Source organism: Trifolium pratense, linkage group LG2, assembly GCF_020283565.1.
Source record: "Trifolium pratense cultivar HEN17-A07 linkage group LG2, ARS_RC_1.1, whole genome shotgun sequence".
Taxonomy (NCBI): Eukaryota; Viridiplantae; Streptophyta; class Magnoliopsida; order Fabales; family Fabaceae; genus Trifolium; species Trifolium pratense.
The window spans coordinates 71,066,121-71,087,687 of NC_060060.1; the positions used below are offsets into that span (position 1 = coordinate 71,066,121).

Sequence of the window (21,567 nt, forward strand, 5' to 3'; positions counted from 1 at the left end):
GCAAATGTTTGGTTAGGCGGTTAAAAGAATAATAATAAAAAAAAAACTTGATTGTAAAAATTAATCTAGTCTAGTCTAGAATAAAGAAGTAATTTTAACTTAAAGAGTCGGTTTGACCAGTTTTTTTAGAGTTTATGCAAACAGCTTATATAATATAAGTTTATACTAGTAAAAATTGTAATTTTATAAGTGATTTTATCATAAACTACATTGACAAACTTATAATAATATATAAAAATTGCATAAGTTGTTTGCATAAGCTCTAAATAAGAGGAAAAAAAGTCAGGCCAAACGATAAGTATAATCACTGCTGTCAAAAAAAAAAAAGGTTAAGTTTTATATTCTTCAATTTAATTTCACTAAAAAATATATTAAAAAAATATATAGAAAGAATATAAGATAAATAAATAAAAAAATAACAGTATATAGAAAGAATATAAGATAAATACAAAAAAAAAAATAATACATAAAAATAGGAACAAAACTATAAACAATAAAAAAAATTATATAGAAAATTTATTCTATAAAAAAAGTTATAGAAAGTAAAATGAATATTAAAGAAGGTTATGTCTCGTTTAATATCTGACTGTCAGTCTGCTTTCCTGTCTAATTCCAGTCTGCTTTCCTACCTAACTGTCAGTCTGCTCTAATGGTGAACGAACTTATTGATTATTTCGCAAAGAGGAGGAAAGATAAATGTTTCATGTTTAAAGTTGACTTTGAACGTGCTTACGACACAGTTAGTTGAAATTACCTGGAGTATATGATGAGACAAATGAGGTTCGCTCTGAGATGGTCGAAATGGATGCGGGCATGCATTTTTAATAGTTCCATGTCAGTGTTGGTTAATGGCAGCCCTACAGATGATTTTATGGTGAAGAAAGGGCTGAGACAAGGTGATCTGTTGTCCCTTTTTCTCTTTCTAATTGCGGCAGAAGGGCTTACAAGACTAATGCAGAGGGCAGTCAATATAGGCACTTTCCATGGGTACAAGATCAGCAATGAATTAAAGTTCCATACTCTTCAGTTTGCGGATGATACAGTTATTGTTGGCGAAGGAAATTGGGACAATATATGGTCGATCAAAACGGTGCTGAGAAGTTTTGAGCTAGTGTCAGGACTGAAAAGTTAATTTTTTCAAAAGTAAACTTTATGACATTAATTTAGAGAACAACTTTTTGTCGGCAGCCTCGGCGTTTTTACATTGCGGGGTGGATTCAATCCCATTTCGATTCCTCGGGATTCCAGTACGCTCAAATTCGAGGAGAAAGACAACTTGGCAACCTGTTGTGGATTCTATGAGGAAGAAACTTAATGGATGGAAAGGTCGTAAATTATCTATTGGAGGCAGAGTGACTTTAATTAATTCGGTACTTTCTAGCTTACCCCTTTATTTCTTTTCTTTTTTCAAAGCTCCGGTTTGTATTTTAAAAGACTTGGAGAGTATTCAAAGGAAGTTTCTTTGGGGTGGAAGTTTGGATACTAAAAAAATATGTTGGGTTGGATGGGACACCATTTGTTTGTCGAAAGATCAAGGTGGTTTGAGAATAAAAAATCTTGAATTATTTAATTTAGCTCTACTTAATAAATGGCGGTGGAGGGGGTTGACAGATAGTAATAACATTTGGCACCAACTATTGGTTTTTAGATATGGTAATTTCGCAACCAACTTCTTGCACCGAGATATCCCTTTGTGTAACAATTCGATGTCCTTGTGGTGGCGAGACCTTTTGAAGGTAGGTGGATTACCAGACACCCCTTGGTTTTCTACGAATGTCAACAATGTGTTGGGAGACGGGAAGATGATTGATTTTTGGAATGAAAAATGGATTAGCATGGTACCACTGAAGAATATATTTTGAGTGTTGTTTCATGTGGCAGAACAACCAATGGTTACGGTATTTTCCATGGGTTTTTGGGAACAGAACAATTGGAAGTGGCGATTGGATTGGCCGGTTTGATGCAACAAATAGAGGCAGCAGAATCTGATGCGTTAGCGGTTCTTTTGGCCGATGTGAAGCTGGTTCAAGCAAGGGCGGATAGAAGGAAGTGGGTACCAGAGTCATCAGGTCATCAGTTCACGGTTCGTTCGACATATTCTTTTCTCCAAAATATGGATGTAACGAATGTTATTGATACTAATGTTGTGTGTGCGTTAAAAAAGTTGTGGTTAAATGATGTGCCTTCTAAGGTTGGTATGTTTGGCTGGAGGTTGTTATTAGCGAAACTCCCAACTCGAGCATCTTTGGCCAGTAGGGGTATTATTACAAATCATCACGAGACATGTTGTGCCTTTTGTTTTAGAGAGGTTGAAGATCTTAATCATGTGTTCTTCCAGTGCCGCTTCTCGGAACAAGTATGGAGGAAAATTTGTTGTTGGATGCAGGTAGCCCACTTTAATTTTGAAGGATGGTTGCATCAAAACCTAATTAAGTCTTAATAATATCACGAAAACCTGAGAGCAAAAGAGTACAAAATTGCTACTCAAGCATAGAGGAAAAATAGGCAAGATAAAAAAAGAAAATATCAAATCCTAATACTAACTAGCCTAACCCCACAAAGCACAACCAAATAAAAGACCACAAACATAACCTCCTCCACCAAAACAAAACCTCTAACGATGCAACTAAAAATAAAAAAAGACATAGCTTACCTCAATACATCAACACCTCAAGCAAAGACAACAGGGCATGCTAAATACAAATTCATAGATTAAGTGAAAGTAACAATCATAAGACCCCAAAAATCCCAAGTTAGAAACTAAACCCCAAATCTTTCCAAGAGGAAAAACTAGAATGAAAACGAAACATGAATATTAACCCTTCATCCATTGATTGCAATCACAACTCTGTCTATGTAGAAAGGATGTCACGTCTATGTCTCAGAAGAAGTGAAAGTTGTTCGTCGTCTTTGAAGAAGTGACTTAAGGTGCTCGCATGTTTTCTATCTTTGAAAGAGTCACTTAAGGTTGACTAGGTTACTTGACTTTGGTGGTCTTTATTTATAAATTGACTAGCCCAAAGAAAACTATTTTTCTAAATTAAAAAAAAATGTATTTTTTTTTCTAGTTTTTTGCGGGGCAACCACAAAGCCCGACGGGCATCCCAGATCGCTCCATGAAAAATATAGACTCGGTGGACCAACCCAAAAAGATACAGGTTTAACCAAATAAAATATCGGACCAATAGGCCGATCCGATAACTCGACCTATTTTGACAACCCTAATCAAACCCATTCGTTAAACATAGTGACATATAACGTTAAACGTTGATGTGACAATTCACATTTCTCCACATTACCTTTTCTTCTCCAATAATTCTTTATTTGAAATTACCATATCTTCTCAACACAATATGTAGTTTTTTTTCTTCATATTTTATCCTCCTAAATGATAAATTTGAAAACTCTTTAATAATTTCATTAAGTTGAAATCCCAAAGATAGCGATGATCAATGGACAATGTCAAAACAAATGTGTAAAGTAGCTAGCTCTCAACTATCCCGATTTCAATCAACATTCGAGATCAATAAACAATGTTAAAACAAATGAACAATGTTAAAACGAGGTGGTAATGGTTCTAAAGTAGCTAGCTCATTATCAAGCCCCAAGGGAGGTTATGGATCATAGAGGTTAGATTGCCTTCGAAGGTATTAGTGGTATAATCATGATGCAGTTCAATTGTGTAAGGATATGATGTCATATAACAACAATCACAATTAAGCCACGACTTTCAGAGTTTGATTTTTCTAGTATTCAAATCCCAAAAGACGATCCACCAAAAAATTCCTAATATACCTCAATTCAATTGTATACTAGACGGTCCCCAAGACTTTCGGCAACAAAAACTGCCTGTTATATTACAAAGAAGGTATAAACATATATTAAAAAACTAAATTATATGCATACTACACTAAATTATAATGATTTCTTTGAAGTTGTTGATCATATTAATGATTTCATATTTTACATTTTTGCTTGTTTCGTAGCAGTTAGCGATCAAAGTATTGTTGATTGGACTGAATTATGGGAGTGAAAGAGAATATGTGATAGAAGGACCAATCAATACTGTTGTGGCATTTTATCAACGCTTAGTTAGATATTTAGGTTATAAATCACCACAAATTCAAATTTTGGTTGACGATATGGTGCATTCAGAGGCACAGGTCAACCAAATATTGGATGCCCGAAAATTAATGATGATTTTGAAGAAAATGATTGATGATTCTCAATCAGGTGACAAGCTGATTTTTCATTTCGTTGGGCATTCGGTCCGCAAAGCCGATGGAAATATCATGATTGACCTTGGGGTTGACCACATAGGCAACCCACGAGGATGGATAACTGGTAACGATACTCTTGATTTATTTGCATCATCGTTGTCTAATATGAAATGTTTAAACTCTTAGCTACAATTAGTTTAGCATCATATCCGGTTTGGTTTAGCATAGTTTTATTGTTTTTTCATTTCAGGTCCTGCCTTGAAAAGTGTTGATAAACACCTACCCCATGGTGTCACAACTTATCCCTTATTAGATTGTTGCAGATCTTCTGCAATACTAAAAGGTCTGAAGCAATTTCGACTTCCGGGCAAAACGTCCACCGTATTTTCTATAGTGTTGTGGACACCGATGATGCCGTTGCTTATCAGAGCTGGAGCCACACATGGAAGGGTTATTACGCTGACTTCAGCTATAGTTTCATGCGAATACTTGACAGGGCTGATAATGAAGGTGAGGATATGTTGACCAACTATGAAATGATAAGAAGCATTGATGAAATGTTGATACAGAGGGAAGATATCCAAGTCAGGGAAGGTAACATGCGGAAAGTATAGCATCCAGGTTTGTTCTACTCCATTGAGCAGAGCAATGAAAAATTTCTTTTGTTACCGTAGTTGGGTCACGTCAACAAACACAATAGTTTTAGTTCAATACATGAATAGTTTTAATTGTGCTAAATGAGGAATTTGAATGGGACAAAATTGCAATCTGATAGGTAATTTGAAATTTACAAGCATAGAGGAAAGGAAGTCACGTCTATGTCTCAGAAGAAGTGAAAGTTGTCCGTCATCTTTGAAGAAGCGACTTAAGGTTGCTCGTACGTTTTCTAATTTTGAAAGAGTCACTTAAGGTTGACTAGGTTACTTGACTTTGTTGGACTTTCTTTAAAAATTGACTAGCTCAAAGAAAACTATTTTTCTAAATTATAAAAAAATTGTATTTTTTTTTGTTTTTTGCGGGCCAGCCACAAAACCCGACGGGCATCCCAGATCGATCCATGAAAAATATAGACTTGGTGGACCAACCCAATAAAAATACAAGTTTAGCCAAATAAAATATCGGACCAATAGGCCAATCCGATAACTCGACCTATTTTGACAGCTCTAATCAAACCCAATCGTTAAACATAGTGACATATAACGTTAAACGTTGATGTGACAGTTCACATTTCTCCACGTTAAACGTTAAACGTTAAACGCTGCTTAGCCATCATGACGGCCGACATCAGGACTGAGGAATCTAAAACAAATGAACAATGTTAAAATAAATTGGATTTGTTGACATGGTTTCTTCTCTCAAGTGTCCGATTTCAATCAACATTCGAGATCAATGAACAATGTTAAAACAAATGTGTAATCTAAACCGTCCTATTTGAAATCAACTGCCATAATCAATTAAGATGCGAAATTGTGTACTTATAGGGCTAGTTTGGTGCGCATGATAAAAAACACGATAAAATAACTTTATCATATCATTTCTCAATCTAGTGTTTGGTGAGACAACATGATATGATAAGTTAATCTTGAAACTTATCCTATCATGTCTCTTTAGTTAAAATTCTTATCCTGAATTTGAACTGGGTTACCGGCATGATAGGATAAGAAAAGTTAACGGTAAATGATTTGCGTGAGATAAGATAATCATGAAACTTTGACAAATGTTGCTAGATTGGAAGAGTAAAAGCTTTATTTTAGTAGGTAATCTAAATGAACTGCAATGGAGCTCTAATCTATATGATATTTGGACAACTAGAGCCACTTGTGGAGGGACTTAACATTCCTCGCTAGTCCCTTTTCTTTATTTGCTTTTTTTCCTGAACTTGGTTTGCATATATTCCATTAAAGACTTCATTGACTGGCTTTAGAGCTTGTTTGGCCTAGCTTACTTCATTGACTTCTTTACTTTTTTCTTTACTATTTCCCTTTCTGACTCCCATTCGTCATTGATTCCTCTTACCTCGATTCATTTGATATGGTTATGGTGATGTTGAATGAGATCTACCTACCTTTAACATTGGTTTATCTCCACTTGCAGAAATCACCCTTTTTTTATTTTTGTTCTTGGAGCAGTCATGGAATTCTTTTACAATTCAAGATTTCTCTCCTTTAATATAGGAAGGATGCCTTGCATAAATGATTTGTACATATGAAGAATGCCTATCCTTTATCGTGGAAGAATGATGGAATCTATTTTTAGGTGATTTGAATGTGTGCGCTGTGCGGAGTACTTTTGTAGAGTCACTAATGAGTAGGGTAGGCTTACACAGTTACACGCAGGACAAACAAATAGTTATAGGTAGAGGAACAGAGGAAAGTTATAACTCAAACTATTATAAATGATTTGGATTAAATGGTCTGACTTAGATATGAATATTGAGCGAACATTATTAGAATTTATTCTGATGCATCTAATAACTCATATCAACATCAACAGGCTTCTTGTCCTTTGTTATAATGGTGACATCCCGACAATAGGTTGCCGATGTGCTTAGGTTGGCTGGGCGCAGAAGCCTGTTACATCATTGGAACAAAGGCTACTTAGCACATCGGCAACCTATTGTTGGGATGTTGCCATTGGAACAAAGGGTCAAGATACCACAAAGGTACAAAATGCACATGCAAAACTGCCTTATATTTTAGGAAAATGCTAAACAGTGCCCCCGGGGCACTTGTTAAGCATGTTAAAATAGAAATTCTTTCTCAAAATGCGTGCATTCAATGCCTCAAAAGTACAAAAAATTGTATTTTCAATATAAATTTTATTTTTTGTTTCCTTTTTAGGTATGCTTAACAAGTGCCCCGGGGGCACTGTTTAGCATGACCCTATATTTTAAACCAAATATATTAGAATTTTTTTTTTTACCACCCTATTAGTTTCTTGTGCGTTCTATGTCTTTCCTATTTTACCCTTTCACAACTTAAATAGTGAACGTTATAAAAATGAGAAATTTTTGTAAATGTTGTATGTTACTTAAGTAACGGATGTTATAAATGTATGTTGTTTTTGGGGTGTCCTCTACCTAAGTAGCGGGCGAAGATATTTTGGTAAATTCGTAAGGTGCGCGAGAAAATGGGTACGGTGGCAAAAGAAAATCTCATATATTTATTATTTAATATATTTAGGGCTGGCTCAGAGGCAGAGCAACCAGGCCCACAACCCAATGCCTCAAATTTTTGGGGCCTCAATAATTTTTTTTCAGACCATGAGCCGAACTAAACTACTATATGTTAAGAATATCGTGATGAGAGATTTAATCACGAAATGTCAGGTGTTCTAGTGGTGCGCATATCTCATTTAAGATTTATCATTGTGAGGTTGCGTGTTCAAACAAATAAGGAAAGTTTGAATGCAATTATTGAATTTATAATAAATGTAGAGAACCAAGAGATCTCGTGAGCTTGAAAACATAGCATTCTCCGGTTCAAGCTATTTTGAAAATTTTGACATAATGATTTAAAAGAATTAGCATACATGACTTTCGTAAATGAGACATGGAATCAGACCAAAATAAAAGGCACGTATGTGATGTGATATAACCAAAATCCAAGCTAATAAGAGAATTTGAATTTTCCCAGTAATTATGCAATAATTACAAAACAATTCCAAGAACTTTCATATGATGTGCCAAAATTTATCAAAGTAACATCAGACTAATAAATATTTCAAAAAAACACCTGATATATCTACCATAAGCCAAATCTCATAAGAGACTGAATTGCACCTAGGGTTGGGAATAGGCCAGGCGGCCTACAGGAGTCTTCGGTCTGTTTAAGCCTGGCCTGACCTGATCTGTTTATTAAAAATGCCAGGCTTAGGCTTTGAAAAAAGTCTGTTTACATAAATAGACCAGACTCATGCTTCTAAAAAAGCCTACAAAGCCTGATAGGCCGGTCTGTTTATATTTAATTATTATTATTTATATAATATTATTATTTATATTTTTTTTGCCAAAGAAAAAATATATTATTATTTAATCATATTTGTTATTTTATTAACTTTTAATTATTGTGATAATCATTTTATTAGTTTTTTCTTAATGTTGAAGAAATTATAAAAATTTAAATGTGAAATAGGCTTTTAAGGCCTGTTTAGCCTATTTAAAAAGACTATATAGAGACATTTATGTAACACAGACTTTTAAATAGGCTACAAGGCCATGCCAGACTTTAAAAAGGCTCAGGCCAAGCCAAAATAAATAACATTTGATAGGCCGTAGGCCAGGCTCAGACCGGAAGAAAAATCGTAGGCCAGACTCAGGCCTATCAAGGCCTGGCCTGTTCCCAACCCTAATTGCACCGGTATTTAATAATATATAAAATGACACATTTAGAACGAGTGTCAAACCTGGCCACAAAAGTCACAGTACTTATGCAAGAAACACCTGCTACATTCCGAAAGAACTGTCATCGCAACAAGTTTGTCTGCTGCAAAATCAAGAGGGTGTACCGACTATAAGATCAAGTGATTCAATTCATCAACAACAATTTTGTACCCTGCCTACAAGAGATCACATATATTCAATTACTAAATCAAAGACTTGCATTTATAATACTATCAACACAAAACTAGTGCTATTTGATTCTTATACCAACACCCACCAAATTTTATCAGATTTTCATAAATATGCAGTAAAAGTATGGACCGATACAACCTCGTTATGGTTTCCTTCATTGATCACACAATGCAATTATGCAAGCATCCTTACATAGGTGGTCAGTATAAAGCCATTAATACCAGATAGATTCTATAAGAAATAGTTCAGACTCCAAAGAGTTCGTCTCTTTGTTATTTCGCTTGAGTTGATTCGTTTCTTCCTTAGAGAATTCCTATGAAACTGTTACCCAGTAGGCTAATCCAACACAAGTCGCAAAGCACAATAGACACTATCCAATCCAACACAAGTCGTAAAGCACAAAGAATAAAATTTCATATTAAAATTTTATTTAGGCAACAACTAGCTTTCACATTAAGGCATCATCCAATGTTTTTAGGCCATAGCGGGCTAATGTATCCTTTCATAGATAATGAAAAAATATTTCATCTCAGCGACAGTTTCACAATTAGGGTCATAAAAGGAGAATAGATACCATTACCATCCCTTAAATCATATGATTACAATTTCGTATGAAAATTGCATTGAAGGCACTCATCCAACTTTTGCTTTGTGAATAGAGTTAAAAATGCATTTAAAAAACAAAGTATATCCATCGATTCCAATGGTCAGATTTGGGGTTACTAGGGAAAGGTTAAATATTGGTGGGAATTCAAATCTGGTAAAGCTTATGGAACTAAAAAGTGTGTTAAAACCATTACATCAATTCTAATCAAATTAGGGTAAAATACTCCCTTAACTTCTAGTCTTGAATGGATACAACAATAGAGCACAATGGCTATATAGTCCCACAATGCTGCTAGTATCATTTTCCTCTCTAGATTTTCATGAGATGGCATAGTGTCTATAACTATATAGCCCCACAATGTTCGCTATGAATGTCAATCCTATCTGGTGTTACAACTTGTAGGCTCAACAAGAACAATCCTTTCAACCAATATTTAATAACTATTAAATAGGTCATCTTCAGAAAACCCTTGGAAATACATAGCTCCTCTATATTAGAGAATATTAAACACAACAGGATATCAATTTGCAGAGAAGTATTTACTTATAAAATATGGTCTTGTGAATATGAATCTACACCAAAAGATAGTAATCACATTCTCATGTCCTAGTTATGCAGACAATTTAGACATTGTCATTTTAAAAAATTAGCAAACGCCCCTATCTTAATTTTGAAAGATGAACAATATGTTTGGATACACATTCTAATCTCATTTTACGCTTCCCAAGAAAATTTCTACCGTGATTTATAAAAGCTACAAAATGTAGCTTCGGGCACGACGCACGTTAAGGAGCATTCTCACTGCAAAAAAACACAGCCATGAAACCAAAACTATTAAAAGAATGTGAATTTTCCTAATAATTATGCAATAAGGAGTTGGTAGCCTGGCCATAATGTCACACTAGAATTGCAAGAACTGTCATACAAAAAATTTTCCAAAACAAAGTTCATCACAAGTTTATATGTTGCACCACCTACATAATTCATCAATTGCAATTTTTGTATCCACTTATAAGAGCTCACATATATCCAGTTACTAAATCCAAGACTTGCATTTACAATTCTCAACACAAATCTAGTGTTCTCTGATCGTTATACTAGTGTCCGCCAAATTTTATCCATTGATCACACACCATCATTTTATCAGATTTCATAGTCAAAAAAAAAAAAAAGATTAATCAGATTATATTTCATAATAAGGCTGCAGTCAAAAACATTGACAGATACATCCTCCCTTTGTGATACCACTGAGAATTTGATACTTCCCAAATACAGCCAAGACCATCAACAATAACAAATAGGGTATTCCTCATGCCCAACCTCAATTGGAAAAGATAGTACACTGAGTACGAAACAGTAAACACGTTTATAGTTCAATTCCCATGTTATAGGTGTAAGTAATAGTAGCTAGCATTACCATTTGGCCATAAGGGAAGAGCTGAATTCCTCTCTTGCCAAGGTTAGCAGCAGTAAGCTGAAGATTACCACGGTGACTAGCAACAACAGACATAAAGTTGAGTTCAATCCATGTGCATTACTGCATTTAATTTTTGTGTATCAAACATTTGCATTTAAATTTTGGATTTTGATTCTCTCTGCATTCACATTTATTTACAGTTTAATTCTCATGCTTTATAACTCTGTCAGATCATATAAGAGCTAGCATTCATATTATTTAACGATCCCCCATAATTCAATTCTCCGCCCTTATAACAAACTCAACTCCCTCATTATGCCTAATCTCAATCTCTCCCCTTCTTCACTATGTCTCATCTCAATCTACTTATATAACTTTGCTAACAGTACCTTTCGATGTCTTCTCGAAATACCATTTGGGCCTACAAGGACATATAATGTACCTACCAGAAACCTAATAAGTAAGCTAATCCAGCACAAGCACACTCCACTTTGCTTTTGCAAAATCACTTCATATTGTAGTTGCAAAATTGCATTTAGGGACTAGGGTCATCAAAGCACAATGGATACCATTCATCCCATTTAGTCTTTAAGGCAACAACTAGATTTCACATTAGGCGTCATCCAAAATATTTGGGTCTACAAGACACTAAGCCTGTTTGTTATAGATTAAAATAAAAGTTATTATAATATAAATAAATTGTAGGCAGCTCCGTCATCGTAGCAAAGGAAAAAAAAAACCTTTCAAAATATTGGTGCCAAACAGGGTCTTGGGACATAGCATGTTTCCTCAATTAAGGTTATTTTTTTCTCAAGAAGAAGATTGAATATTTTTGAATAGTAAGGAAAGAGAAAATGGGCATCACAACATGAATCAATGCAAATATGTTTAAATACAGAATGCTTGTTGTCAAAACTGCACTTACAGTTATAGAAAAGGCAGTTGAAAGGGGATGGCAATCTGCTATGAACTTTAATCCTATGTATGCTGGTGTTACCACTTGTATGCCAATCCTCAATGTCTTCATTTTTTCCTTAACAAATAATTCAAGTCAGGACGGAGGAAATAAATCTAGTACTCCTAGTATGAGAAACCCAGAACTGGTATTACAGAACTGTGCTAAATAAATAAGCTTGAAAAACAACTACAATGAAAAAAGCTTTGAGAGTTCCATCTCATCAAGCTGAAGTAAACTACAAGTAACAAATCTTACACCGAGATTAGGTTTATAATTGATGCGGTAAGATCATATGGCTATTAACTTATTAGAGAATATTAAGAAAGATAGCATATCAATTTGCAGAATTTTTTTTACTTAGACTGCTCGTGAGCTTTGAATATATCCTCATATCCACACCAATAATCAAAAGTGAAATTGAAAACATACTACTACCCTCACATTCTCTTGTTCAAGCTATGCGGAAAATTTTGACATAGTGATTTAAAAGAATTAGCATACTCCTCTTTCGTAAATTTGAGACATGGAATCAGACAAAAAAAGGCACATATGTGATATATCCAAAACCCAAGCTACTAAAAGAATCTGAATTTTCCCGGTAATTATGCAATAACTACAAAGCAATTCCAACAACTTTCATATGATGTGCCAAAATTTATCAAAGTAACATCAGGCCAATAAAAGTATATTTCAAAAAAACACCTGATATATCTACCATAAACCAACACTCATAAGAGACTGAATTGCACCAGTATTTAGTAATATATAAAATGTCACACTTAGAAAAAGGAGTGTCAAGCATGGCCACAAAAGTCACAGTAATTAAGCAAGAAGCACATGCCATATTCCGAAAGAACTGTCACCGGTCACCGCAGCAAGTTTGTTTGCTGCAAAACCGAGAGGGTGTACCGACTACAAGATCAAGTGATTCAATTCATCAACTGCAATTTTTGTACCCTACTTATAAGAGATCACATGTATTCAATTACTAAATCAAAGACTTGCATTTATAATTATCAACACAAATCTATTGCTATCTGATTCTTATACCAACACCCTCCAAATTTTATTAGATTTTCATAAAAGGTCTACAGTAAAAATATGGACCAATATAACCTTGTTATGGTTTCCTCCATTGATCACACAATGCAACTATGCAAGCATCCTTATACGATATAGGTGGTCTGCATAATGCCATATATACCAGATAGATTCTATAAGAAATAGTTCATCAAAGAGTTCGTTCCTTTGTACTTCGCTTCAGTTGATTTGTTTCTTCCTTAGAGAATTCCTTTGAAACCCTTACCACTAGGCTAATCCAACACAAGTCGCACAACATTTTTCATTTGCAAAATTACTTCATATTGTTGCAAATTGCATTTAGGGATTATGGTCATAAAAGCATAATAGATATCATCCAAGCCTTAAATTATGAATAAAATTTCATATTAAAATTGCATTTTAGGCAACAACTAGCTTTCGCATTAAGACATCATCCAACGTTTTTGGGTCATCAAGACAATCCCTTACAAAAATCATGGAACAAGAAGTATGTCCATCTTATTGTCGAAATAGTGGGATCATGTATACCATACCACCCTTCATAGATAATGAAAAAAATATTTCAGCTCGGCGACAGTTTCACAATTAGGGACATAAAAGGACAATAGATACCATCCCTTAAATCATATGATTACAATTTCGTATGAAAATTGCATTGAAGGCCATCATCCAACTTTTGCATTATGAATAAATAGTTCAAAATGCATTTTACTCGACGGTCGTTGAGACATTCATCCCTTAGAAAATTTAAAAAACAAAGTATATCCATGGATTCCGACGGTCAGATTTGGGGGGTTACTAGGGCCATATACTCCACCGCTTTTTCAATTAATGAAAAAAGATTCCATCTCGCAGTGATTAGGGTTTTGTATTCCCTGTTAAACTTTGATTTAGAAAATTGAAAGTTCAATTTATTTCAAACAGAAGATTGAAAAATCTTGAACTTGAATGATCAAGAATGAGAGAATTGGCATCCCATCATAGTTCCTAATAAATATAGATTATAAACAATACGGGACAAATATGTTAGAATGAAAATTCCAAAAATGTGCAAACATCGTAACAAACAAAATATTGTCTTTCAAAATATTTGTGCACCAAATAGGGTTTTGGGAGACAATACATTTATTCAATTAAGTTTTTTTTCAATATGCAGAAAATTGAATGTTCTTGAATTATCAAGAATAAAAAAATCAGTATCACAAAATGTATCACCCGGACACCAATATTTAGAATGAAAATCCCAAAATTACCAGCACATGTTTCCTCAATTAAGTTTTATTTTTCTCAAGCAGAAGATTGAATTTTCTTGAATATTCAAGAATGAGAAAATATGTGGAATGAAAATTAAAAAATTACCGTAGCAAACGAAAAATGTATATCTTTCATTTTCTTGATCAAAACTTAAATGTTGCAGATGATTGAAGGATCCAACGTCGATTCATAAAAGTTCGATCAAGAAACGACAATGCATGTTTCATTGTTTTCTCGAAGAAAAAGAACCTGACGAAACAATGAAACAAGTATTGCGTAAGCTCTAAGCTACGTAACATAGAAAGAGAGAAGATGAGTGGGCTTATAATATATCTTAAGGACTCAAAATCAAAGCATGTAAATATGATTTCTACATAACTATGCAGAAATTTTTTGTATACTATTAAGGACTAAAAATCAAAAGGTTTTGTTAACTAACCATCCATATACTTCTATGATGATCTACAACACTTGTCATTCTTGAAATGATTCATATTTAGTCTTATCAGAGCATAAACCAATTAAAGTATGAGGTGCTAATCCTTACAACCCCCTTCCAAAATCCAAAATCAACCTTACATGCCACTGATGCCAATAAGTACCACATGCCATACGTCTAATTATCATGTAAATTAGTCAATTTACAAACAAGCAGCATTCAAAGCATATTATAAACTAGTCTCGTCACAGCAACCAACAAATCTTTGATACACAAAACCAAAGCATGTAATCTCAATCATGTTCACCATTCAGACAAACCTTCTACTCATGAATTCCCCTATTGACCATGATACTTGAACTTCATCCTTTCAAATAGAGAATCAAGTCACGCACAAGCCTCATTATGCCGATCAAGGGAAAGGAAACGAGCTAAGTTGTTACAAGATAGGAGGTTAGAGCCTTTCTTCACTAGGTCTCATCTCATTCTACTTTTATAATTTTGCTAATAGTACCTATCAGGATCTTCTCGAAATACCAATTTGATCTACAAAGGACATATAAAGTACCTACCAGAAACATAATAAGTAAGCTAATCCAACACAAGCACACTCCACTTTGCATCTGCAAAATTACTTCATCTTTTAGTTGCAAAATTACATTTAGGGACTAAGGTTATCAAAGCACAATTTAGGAACCATTCATTCCTTTTAAGTTTTTAAGGCAACAAAACAACTAGATTTCACATCAGGTGTCATCCAAAAACTTTGGGTCATCAAGACACTCGAGTCTATTTGTCATAGATTAAAATAAAAGTTAGTTTGATATAAATCATACGGAACTCCATCTTCATAGCAAAGGAAAAAAACACCTTAGCAAAGTAACATCAAGCAAATAAAGCAAGATCCCAAAAAAACACCTTATATATCCACCATATAACCATAAGCCAAAGCTCATAAGAGACTGAATTGCACCAGTATTTAATAATATATAAAATGCCACATTTAGAATGAGTGTCAAACCTGGCCACAAAAGTCACAGTACTTATGCAAGAAACACCTGCTACATTCCGAAAGAACTGTCATCGGTCATCGCAGCAAGTTTGTCTGCTGCAAAATCAAGAGGGTGTACCGACTATTAGCTCAAGTGATTCAATTCATCAACAATTTTTTACCCTGCCTATAAGAGATCACATATATTCAATTACTAAATCAAAGACTTGCATTTATAATTATCAACACAAATCTAGTGCTATTTGACTCTTATACCAACACCCGCCAAATTTTATCAGATTTTCATAAAAGCTCTACGGTAAAAATATGGACCGATACAACCTCGTTATGGTTTCCTTCATTGATCGCATAATGCAATTATGCAAGCATCCTTATATAGGTGGTCAGCATAAAGCCATATATACCAGATAGATTCTATAAGAAATAGTTCAGACCCCAAAGAGTTCGTTTCTTTGTTATTTCGCTTCAGTTGATTCGTTTCTTCCTTAGAGAATTCCTTTCAAACCATTACCCCAGTAGGCTAATCCAACACAATTCGCATTGAATTTTGCATTTGCAAGATCACTGCATATTGTTGTTGCAAATTGCATTTAGGGACTAGGGTAGTCAAAGTACAATAGATACTATCCAAGCCTTTAATTAAGAATAAAATTTCATATTAAAATTGCATTTTAGGCAACAACTAGCTTTCACATTAAGACATCATCCAACATTTTTGGGCCATAGTGGGATCATGCATACCACACCACCCTTCATAGATAATGAAAAAATATATCATCTCAGCGACAGTTTCACAATTAGGGTCATAAAAGGAGAATAGATACCATTACCATCCCTTAAATCACATGATTACAATTTCGTATGAAAATTGAATTGAAGGCCATCATCCAAATTTTTCATTATGAATAGAGTTCAAAATGCATTTTACTCATTGAGACATCCATCCCTTAGAACATTTAAAAAACAAAGTATATCCATCGATTCCAACGTTCAGATTTGGGGTTACTAGGGCCAGATACTCCACCCCTTTATCAATTAATGAAAAAAGATTCCATCTCGAAGTGATTAGAGTTTTGTATCCCTTGTTAAATTTTGATTTAGAGAATTGAAAGTTCACTATAATTCAAGCAGAAGATTGAAAAATCTTGAATAATAAAAAATGAGAAAATTGGCATCCCATCATCCTTCCCAATAAATATTGATTATAAACCATACGGGACAAATATGTTGGAATGAAAAATCCAAAAATGTGCAAAATCCATCATCGACATCGTAGCAAACAAAAGATTGTCTATCAAAATATTTGTGTCAAACAGGGTCTTAGGACACAACATGTTTACTCAATTAAAGTTTTTTTTTGTTCATGCAGAATATTGAATGTTCTTGAATTATCAAGAATAAAAAAACACACTATCACTTGTACAAAAAAAAAAGTCAGTATCGCAACATGTATATGTCAGAATGAAAATCCTAAAATTACCAGCAACAAATTAAAAAAAATGACTTTCAAATACATTGGTGCCAAACAAGGTCTTGGGACACACTGTTAGGTTTTTTTTTTTTCTCGGGCAGAAGATTGAATGTTTTTGAGTATTCAAGAATGAGAAAATGGGTAAGGTTCTACCTTTTTTTTTCTCAAGCAGAAGATTGAATGTTCTTGAATAATCAATAATGAGAAATGGAACAGAAATGACAATGGCAACGGTCAGATTTAAAAAACAAAGTATATCCATCGATTCCAATGGTCAGATTTATAGGGCTTTGTATTCCCTGTTAAATTTTCATTTAGAAAATTGAAAGTTCTATGTATTTCAAGCAGAAGATTAAAAAATCTTTGTAATTGAATGATCAAGAATGAGAAAAGTGGTATCCCATCATTGTTCCCAATTACAAGGCCCCCACCACAATTGACCAACATTTTTACTACCAATCCACCATCTCCAAGACAAGTTTAATATCCTTAACCACCTCACATAATCCTTCCTATGGTTAGAAAAAATAATTCCATTTCTTGCATTCCAAATTGTCCATACTGTTTTGAGCCAAAAACCTTTTTTAATTCTTGTATTACTAGCAGTTCCAGTCATCATTTCAAAGAGAGAACATAAATTTGGAGGTAACACTAACATCATGCCAATCCAACGAAACATTATATACCAAATATTTTAAGCAAAGTCACAGTGCATGAGTACTTCATATCCTATAATTATTCATAAAAAGAAAATTATTCATGTATACTCACAGGTATCTTCTTCAAGCTAATCTTGGTGGATTTGGTTTGAAGGATTAGCTGTGCAAGTTGGTTTTTCATAAGATGGTCTTTTCTTGTAGGCTTGAAAGGACCATGTTCAGCAAAAGCTCCGTGTCCAACTGAAGAACAGCAAGGACCTTCAAAATTTCAAAAAAAATAAATAATAAATACATCAGAGTAAATTCAGAGTTCAGAATAAAATATACCAAAGCTAGACTAACTCACTTTTTCTTCTTTTATACTTGAAAATGTTAAATAAATAAAATATGATCAGATCCATGTTTATTTGTTCTTTTTATATTTTGAAAAATTAATTAAATAATTTCAAATGCATAATAATAGAAGAGGGCTAATAAGAACATATTTACCTCCATTTAACCTAGAAGAGGGCTCTGTGGTGGGTTTAATCAAGAAAAATATAATGCTTGAGACTTTCATAATAAGTGTGCAGTCAAAAACATATGACAGATACATTTTCCACCAAATAATGCTTTCTGGAAATATCCTCCCTTTGTGATCCCACTGAGATTTGATACTGCCCAAATACAGTTAAGACCATCCAACAATAACAAATAGGGTAAATCCAATGTCCATCCCCAATTGAAAAAGTTAGCACTGAGTACTAAACACATTTACAGTTCCATTCCCATTCCTTTGAAACCGTTACCAGTAGGCTAATCCAACACAAGTCGCATTGCATTTTGCATTTGCAAAATCACTTCATATTGTTGTTGTAAATAGCATTTAAGGACTAGGGTCATCAACAATAGATATCATCCAAGCCTTAAATTATGAATAAAATTTCATATTAAAATTGCATTTTAGGCAACAACTAGCTTTCGAATTAAGGCATCATCCAACGTTTTTGGGCCATAGTGGGCACATGTATACCACACCACCCTTCATCTCAGCGACAGTTTCACAATTAGGGTCTTAATTGCATTTTAGGCAACAACTAGCTTTCGAATTAAGGCATCATCCAACATTTTTGGGCCATAGTGGGCACATGTATACCACACCACCCTTCATCTCAGCAACAGTTTCACAATTAGGGTCTTAAAAGGAGAATAGATACAATTACCATCCCTTAAATCATATGATTACAATTTCGTATGAAAATTGCATTGAAGGCCATCATCCAACTTTTGCATTATGAACAAATAGTTCAAAATGCATTTTACTCGAGGGTCATTGAGACATCCATCTCCATCCCTTAGAACATTTAAAAATAAAGTAAATCCATCGATTCCAACGGTCAGATTTTTTTTCCTCCGGCAGAAGATTGAATGTTCTTGAGTATCCAAGAATGAGAAAAAATGGGCAAGGTTATACCTTTTTTCTTTTCTCAAGCAGAAGATTGAATATTCTTAGATAATCAAGAATGAGAAAAAATGGGTAAAGGTTCTACCTTTTTTTTTTTTTTTTTTTTCTTTCTCAAGCAGAAGATTGAATATTATTGAATAATCAAGAATGAGAAAATGGAACAGAAATGACAATGGCAACGGTCAGATTTAAAAAACAAAGTATATCCATCGATTCCAACGGTCACAGTCTTATAGGGTTTTGTATTCCCTGTTAAATTTTCATTTAGAAAATTGAAAGTTCAATTTAATTATTTCAAGCAGAAGATTGAAAAATCTTGAAATTGAATGATCAAGAATGAGAAAATTGGCAACATGTATCAACCCTAAACCAACATTTAGAATGAAAATCCCCAAAATTGAAAGTTTCTCATGCAATGTTGATGAATATTCAAGAATGAAAATTGAAAAGATTACCGTAGTAAAAGGTGTATCCGTCGGTTTCTTGATCAAAACTTTGATGTTGCAGATGATTGAAGGAGCCAACGTTTTCGATCAAGAAACGACAATGCGTGTCTCGTTTCATTCTTTTCTTGAAGAATTGAAGAACAAAGATCAGATCAGACAAAGAGTGAAACAAACCAACACTTTGCGTAAACGTAACTCTAAGCCGCGTGATGAATGTGCTTATAATCTTATGGACTTTTAATTTATTGGACTGAGAACTTCGGCCCAATATCCAGAAGTCTTTTTTTTGATATTTTCTCTTTAGGCCCCCACGTTTCTTTTATACCCCCCTTAAATCCCAGTTTGCCCTTCCAAAATATCAAAATTTTTGGTTAGCAAATTCGGGCTTTACGAATCGAAAAAATTAAAAATTCGAGTTTTAAAAACCACTCGCTTATTAGTTCGGGTTCTATCAATCGAAGTGTGTCTATATAGAAAACAACCTCTCACATTCTTCATCACTTTCAATACTTCATCCCCACACTACCAAAAGTGATCCGAAAATCCAATCCGTTTTTCACTCAATTCGTTGCTTAAAATCAAGTTTGGAACGTATGCTAAGGGTTGGAAGGCGATTTGAAGCACAATATTAAGGTAATCTTCCGTTTAATTTTTTTATTTCAACTGTCATATATGCTAGGTTCATATATACCAACTAATGACATACACAAATTGAACCTAATATCACATGCATTCATGTTAACATCTAACTAAACTAACAACTAACCATTAATTCAACAATTCAAACATAGAATTTTGAGATAGAAAATTACTCAGGGAGGGAAAAAAAACGTAGAAAAGAGTGCATGTGATAAGAAAAACATGGAATGAGAAAAGAGTGCATGTAAATGTATGGAACTTACTTGATTAAGAATGGTTTGAGGTAGGATGTTGAAGTTTTCCACAAAATCGCACACAAGAGGATGAAGAAGATGTGTTGGATGTGTTTAGGAGAAAAAACGTAACTGAAACGAGAAGTTAAGCTTCTGTTTCTATATCAGTTAAATTCGGTTAACAAAGCTCGAAGAAAAAAGCGAACAATTTCTATTAACCGAAATTTTTTAAAGTTCGATTCGTATAACCCGAAACACCGTGCAGAGGCAAAAACGTAGGTAAGGGGGGTATAAAAGAAACGTGGGGGGCCTATAGAGAAAATATCCTTTTTTTTAATGGAGATTCATTTATCTCTATAATATCGAGATTTTGAGGTTGAGCAGTCTCAATTTCATTACAGGATTAGCGAATGAATGCCAGGCCACCATGTATTTGTTGTAGTCTATGAAGTCTCGATACTCCAAAAATGGCAAAGTGTCGTATCCGACACGTATCCGATACCGATACTCGTTCGATACTTTCCAATATGTGTATCGGAGAAGTATCGGCAATTAATATTATTTTTTTAAAAAAAAATATAATCGATACGTATCGGATACATCTCCAATACGCGTATCGGAGAAGTATCGGGCAATTAATGTTCTTTGATGTTTTTTAATTATTTTATTGAAGGGCCAGGATGTCACTGGAGGGCACCTCACGGGAGACAATCCACTCCCGTTGTAGTGGATATATGGAGGTGTTTTTGAACAAAAGGTCTTGAGTAATGAGTTTAAGTCATTGCGACTATATTTTTTTTCGTTTTACCGTTTATTATAGTATTTTTATTCAAAAACATACACAAGACTCAAACCCTCACTATCAAGGTAATAAATAAAGCAATGTTAGTCACCGAACTATTATTCGACACGATTTTATATATACACATGTTCATTACCAACTAGTAATAAATCATTCCTTCAAAACAAAAAAAGTAATAAATCATATTACACAAATAAAATTTTCTTTTTTCTATATAACTTATATATTTTTGACATCCCTAATAAAATCACTCAAGATCTGTGAGATGATGAACCTCTTTGGAAGGCCAATAAACTTACTCGGCTTTATTTTCCAGTTCCAGAAAGTAGTT

General features: G+C 34.0%; 1 long non-coding RNA gene across 5 annotated transcripts; it reads right to left on the reverse strand.

The window, feature by feature from the left end:
- Positions 1-8,570: 8,570 nt before the first annotated feature.
- LOC123911190 lies at positions 8,571-19,731 on the reverse strand. Of its 5 annotated transcripts, XR_006810392.1 has the most exons (6): positions 18,162-19,026; positions 17,785-17,930; positions 15,552-15,638; positions 11,743-11,850; positions 10,818-10,937; positions 8,571-8,704 (listed from the first exon to the last, which is right to left on the reverse strand). It is a non-coding gene; the product is annotated as an uncharacterized LOC123911190 (long non-coding RNA). The 5 variants fall into 5 exon arrangements; XR_006810390.1 differs by lacking the exon at positions 8,571-8,704 and having other exon boundaries at positions 9,758-10,937; positions 18,162-19,024; XR_006810389.1 differs by lacking the exons at positions 8,571-8,704; positions 10,818-10,937; positions 11,743-11,850 and adding an exon at positions 14,223-15,153 and having other exon boundaries at positions 18,162-19,023.
- Positions 19,732-21,567: the final 1,836 nt, after the last annotated feature.